Genomic DNA, 6,073 nt, shown 5'->3' with positions numbered 1-6,073 from the left:
GGCCTTGTGTGTGTGTTAACCAAGCGCTCTGCTGCTAAGCCATGTCCCCGGTTCTGCTTAAAGCTTAATTGATTTGCAAGATCAAACAAAGAAGCAAATAAAAGAGGTATTTTACTCCATCCAACAAGACTACTCCCCAGCTTTCAAGTCTTTTGGGCTGGGCAGGGCATGTGACTGGGGGTAAGGTGCTTGTGCTTGTACAAGGCTTGGGTTAACTCCCCAGGGGTGTGAAAGCGTCACATGGCCTTGTGCTCCCTTTGTCACCCTTCTTCATATTTGCTCTACAAGATGATGAAAAATGCTTCCGAAAAGAAGAACTGACGGAGAAGGAAGAAAAACACCGTGCACGGAGAAGAGTCATTTAGTGTGTCTCTCAGCCTTATTAATGCGCTTTCCTTTCTTCATGTTTTATCACTGATATCATCTCTCATGCTAAAATCCTTGTTTTTGTTTTGTCAGTGCTCTTAGGTAGAATCCACATCGTTCTGCCCTGCTGTCCTGGCTGGAGAGAGACCTAGCCATCTGCTCCCCAGCCTTCCCCATATCATCACACGAGACTCTTGGAGTTCCAAGAAACACAGATGGAAATAATTGATAGCATCCATCTTAATTTCTGATTAAGATTTCATTTATAGATGAGCCATTATGTATATATGATTTATGCATGGCTTCCAGTCATGCTCTATTGAAACCATGGTTAGTAGCATCCCGCTAAATACCTAGGCACATTAAAGATGTTTAATTTCAGAATGTTTGCACGTAGATGGAAAAGCATGCACTAAGAATTTTCTACCGGTTAAGCACTAGCAGAAGTCTATGAGTGATTTCTTAGTAATTGGGTATTTCCATAAAAATAAAACGATCCCATCAATCTGACAGATTAAAGCCTTGTGCTCATTTTTGAAGTGTCCATTTCTTTGGATTCTAATGAGGTTGTACAGTTGTTCTGTGTTTGCTACTGTGTCGTTTTGCTCCTTCACCACTTGACTCATATTTGACTTCTGAACTCATGGTCTGGCTCACTCGCTGAGAAACCACCAAGGGCTAAACATCCGTTTTCCTGGGGCTCAGACTCAAAGTTTAGGACCCAAGGACCAGGCAGAACAGACTCCCGGTTAGATGTCAGGTCTGGGTCACTCTTCACAGTCACTTGACTGATGTTGAAGGACAATCACATCTCTTGGTGACAGAGAACCTTGGGAAACAAAATTGAATTGAAATTTCTGCAAGGAGTCCTTTGGGCCATCTCAGGTCTCCCAGGTGGTAATCAAGAGAGCAGCAACCTGCTAACCCCAGACAAGGACTTGCAATAAGATCTCACCGGGAAATTTTAGGCACAGAGAACTCACTCTGCATTAAGTTCAAGGCTGAGGCTCAAGAATATGACAGCCCAGTTTACCTCTCAATGTCCTCGGGACCCCCTTTGTCACTGAATAGTCAATGTGTCCAATGGCCGCCTCGCTTTTGTCCTCCCTCCCTCCCTCCCTCTCTTCCTTCCTCCCTTCTTTTCTCCCTGCCTTCCTTTCTACCTTGGCTTTCTTACACCTTTAGTATTTTCTCCTCAGAAATGCCTGTGAACGGCACAGTGGTATTTCAGAGAACAAGGCAAACTGAGTGCAGTGATCCATGCCTGTTATCATAACGGGCCTTTTCTCAACACTGCAATGTCCTGAGCTCAGAGTCCCTAGCCAGAGGATTGCTGCCACAAGCTTGAGCCAACCTTGCCTCAGAAAGAAAGGCAGAGGTATGGAGAGAGGGAAGGAGGGAGGGAGGGAGGGAGGGAGGGAGGGAGGGAGAGAGAGAGAGAGAGAGAGAGAGAGAGAGAGAGAGAGAGAGAGAGAGAGACTGTTTGAAGATGTGCATAGACCCCATTGAGAAACTAGTGTACTAGGCCCCCCACGAGCCTCAGAAAAAGACTGTTTTGATACTTTTATCTTCTACAACCTAGTTAAAAGAGAGATTCTCAAAAATCAATTATCAATTGTTTACATTTTCAAATGCCCAAACAGGGAACGTTTCCTTGGAAGCTTAAGCAGCACTGTACATGCGTGTACATGAGAGCAACAAAGCTGAATCGCCTCCCTTTATCCTGAAATCTCGCTAAAACCCCAGAATCGAAGGCACTGTCTTCTACAGAGCCATGCACTCCACTGCCCTGAAACCTCCTTCACAGAGCGCTGGTCAGAATATAACCCTACCTCACTCCCCTCCAGCCTCCGAAAGCAAAGGGGCTGCTCAGAATCAGAGAAGCTTCCAGGGAGAGGGGTACACATTAGTGGGCAAGTCCGTCTCCTCTTTATGCTCTGACCCAGTCCTAGCCAGGGGAGTGCTGTAAAGACAGTCAGAGATGGATCCGGGCCCAGCGCACCTGTGCCCAGCGCACCTGTGCCCAGCGCACCTGTGCCCAGCGCACCTGTGCCCAGCGCACCTGTGCCCGGCTGCCTGCCTGCTGCACTGGGGGATTCTGTAAAGAGCCCACACAGGTGCCCTCCTATTGGAGCACACGGGGACAGGCACAGGCTGCTCGCCTAGAGGCTGCCTAGGGGAGGAGAGGGGTAAAAAGCAGCAGCAAGATGGGGTGACAGGCCCCCCTCTCGACACTGCACTGCCATGTGCTCAGAGTCCCTAGAGACTGGCCACAGACAAAGGCAACATGGAAATACCACACTTTGAAACATAAATTTTAAAGACTGCTAATTCTTGTGTTGCCAAGAATAAACAGATAAGGGTGTATGGGTATACTTTAAGATTATAGATTGAAATACCTCTTTGCACAATCATTGACTGTGTTTATCAACAATTTTAACTATAGACTCCTCGGTTACTCTACTTTTAATAGGTTTCCTTTATGTTTTAACATTCATTTATTTTATTTTATGTGTACAAGTGTTTTCCCATCTAATGTGTCCTAACAGAGACTGGGAGGTCAAGAGCGTTGGAAATAGTCACCGGAGGAGTCCCGCACATACAAACAGATGTATGAATATAATCAAATGCAGAAGGAAGAAATAACCTCTCAAGAGCTTCAAGGGCGTACACAGCTGTGAGACAGCCTTGAATTCAGGTGGGCTGCAGACGTGTTGCTAAGACATGGATGTGCACAGGACTCGAGAGACTCAGATGCTCCAGCTGCGAGGATGGTGGACCTGGGCTCTGTCCTAAAGATAGAAGTAAACAAACCAAAGCCATTCATTGGGTAGAGAGCAGCAAACTCTCCCAGAATTCCTAGCACCACCCGCCTGCCTTCTAATGACTTCAGAGTCAATCAAGCCATAAACCAACAACGGACACCCTCAGAAGGGTTTCGTCTAGGCAGGAGACAGAACCGCAGGGTCTTGCAGTGAAATCTAGTTTAATCCTTAGAGTCTCGTGTTAATATATTACCACTTAGAGTAGGAGCAGATCTTTGCCTTCTAAAACCAAAACTTTGCCATTTTGCCTGGAGCCAACCATTATTTTTGTTTGACCAAATTTTATACCAGACGAAGGTCATTTGTTTCTAACAGGTACCCTTGTGTGATTCTGTGGGTATAAATCAATAGCTCCATTGTTGTCAAACCATTTACTGACACAGGGTTAGAGAGGTCCGCAGCTTCATGGTCATGGGTGTGTCTAAGCCCCACCCCCATCCCAGCTACAGAATCTTAACAATGTCACCAACAGCAGAATAGAGGAGTCCTGGCCACTTTCTATTCTGTTGCAGAGTAGGAACGACTGTTTCCTGTTTTATTTTTGCACTTAACCTTTCTAGCCATGCAGCCAGGAACCCTAATGATGTGGTGGTCTCTCCCTATCGAGTAAGGCCATCCCAAAGGAACTGACCAAGTTTTCCATTCCTGGGAGCATTACTTTCCATGTGTATAATACAGTCAGATTTCACCACAAGCCTTCACAGGATACCTTGGCTTCTGTAAAGTATGCAGCAGAGTTAGAGTCACTCTCCTCCAAAGAGCAAAAGGGGGCTGGGGAAGTCTGGGGACTGGTCTCAAGAACTGGGGAGTGAAGCTTTCAAGGCCCCTGCACTGGGTGCCCACCTGCCTCTCTTCCAGGGGCCATCACTTCCCAGTCTCCTTGTCCTGATACTCATTTACTCTGATCTCTCTGAATTAAAACAAAAGTTTAAGTAAAATATAGTTAATATCTTATAATTTGTTATATATTATATATTTATCATAAAATATAAAATTTATAATTTTATAATAATAAACAGTATTTTTAGTGCATGGTTCAGTGACATTAACTACACTCACGCTGTTCTTTGGCCACTGAAACTTTTTTCCAGAATATTCTCCTCATGCCAACTGAAACTTTGTTTCTCATAACCTATCTCCCACTCTTCTTCACCTCTCCTCTTGCTCCTCCTCCTCTTTTTCCTCTGGAGACCCCATTTTGTTTTGTGTCTATGAACCAACTGCTTTGGGTGCAACCCTGTGCTCCTGCATCTGGACTTTTCACTTAGCATTGTCTCAAGGCTCCTCCATGCAGCTCTGTGTATCAGGACTTCGGCCCATTTAACAGGCTGAGGAATAAGTAGCCCATTGCGTCTGTAGACTAATTTTGTTCACACATTCGCGCTATACTCTTAACTTCCTCCAGGAACCGGCACTTGCAGTGTCTTTTAAGGAATTCTCTGTCCTCATGGCATCGAGCCTGGCAGCTGCCCATTCCCGGAATGACAAACAGGATGACACACAGAATAAAAATGAAACAGTTTTTAAAATGCACACATAGCTTACCCAGGCCATACTGAATGACAGCTTCTGCTACATGGGGATATTCTATTTCCAACTCATTATCAAACCTGGTTTGCTAGCTTTCTTTGGACCATGAGACTTGGGTGGCAGCCAGTACGAGAACCCACTACTGAAAACCCAAGAGATTCCATCATTCACCAAAGTAAATGTGAGGTTCTCTCTTCAGCAGCCTCCACTCTTTCCTTATGGCTACGATACGCTTTTCTTTTCAAGAAAGCGTGCTGTGTCTGGTTATCATTGCCACCATTGTTGCTTATTACTTACATTTGAGGGTGGGAGGCAGAGTAAGGGGCAGGAAGTGGGGAATTAGGATGGGCGTGTGTGCCATGTATTTGCCCCACCTATGAACTGGGATTTCTATTAAGAATGTGTGTGTACTTGCTATATTTTATTTTGTATCAAACCTGAGCCAAGGCCTAAGGATTTTCTAGTCGGTATTCCTAGACATTGTAACTGTCTGTTCTGGCCTCAGAAATTCATGAAGATAGTTGAAATGTGTTTCCAGAAGAACCTAATTTGATAAGTGCTCTCTAGTTCTAGTACCAAATACCACGTCTCCCTCCTACCTCCTTCCATAGAAAAGTAAAGTTCCATATCCTTCGTTTACCAAAAAAAATAAATAAATAAAAATAAAGTCTGAACACCTAAAATACATAACACACTGGAGTAAGATCCAGGGATCCACCAATAAACAGAATGGACAAGTGGTCCATCCTCACAGGGTGCGCTTGCCAGTGAGGAAGACCAACTGGAACTCACACCAGAATATGTGAGTCTGAACCTGACGACTAGACCCGTTGGAGAGGATGTCCCCAGGCAGGGATGCGCAAGGAGCTCCCCTGAGCAAATGTGAGTTAAAACGAGTCTTACAAAACAATAGGCTGCACAGAGGTTTCTGAGCAGACCAGAGGGAAGTGGAGTGGGGGAGTCCAAGGCAGACAGCCGTAAGCCAAAGTTCCGTGATGGGGACGGCCCAGCATCCCCATCTCCCGAAATCTTACCGTTTCTCTTCTAGTTTCACTTCATGGTTTTCTCCTTGAAATTCCTCGGTGCACCATATGTAGTGTTGGGTTTACAATAGCTCTTGAGAGTAAGAGCTGTGGGGCTTGAGAGAGGGTCACTTCTACAGCTTCTGTCTGGACGCGATAGTTTATGTCAGCTTGACACAAGCTGGAGTCATCTGAGAGGAGGGAACCTCGATTAAAGAAATACCTCCATAAGATCCAGCTGTAGGCAAACCTGTAGGGCATTTTTGTTATTTAGTGATCAATGCCGGAATGTCCAACCCTTTATGGGTGGTGCCAGCCCTGGGCTTGTGG

This window comes from Chionomys nivalis, chromosome 2, assembly GCF_950005125.1.
Source record: "Chionomys nivalis chromosome 2, mChiNiv1.1, whole genome shotgun sequence".
Classification (NCBI taxonomy): domain Eukaryota; kingdom Metazoa; phylum Chordata; class Mammalia; order Rodentia; family Cricetidae; genus Chionomys; species Chionomys nivalis.
This window is presented reverse-complemented; position numbering follows the sequence as displayed.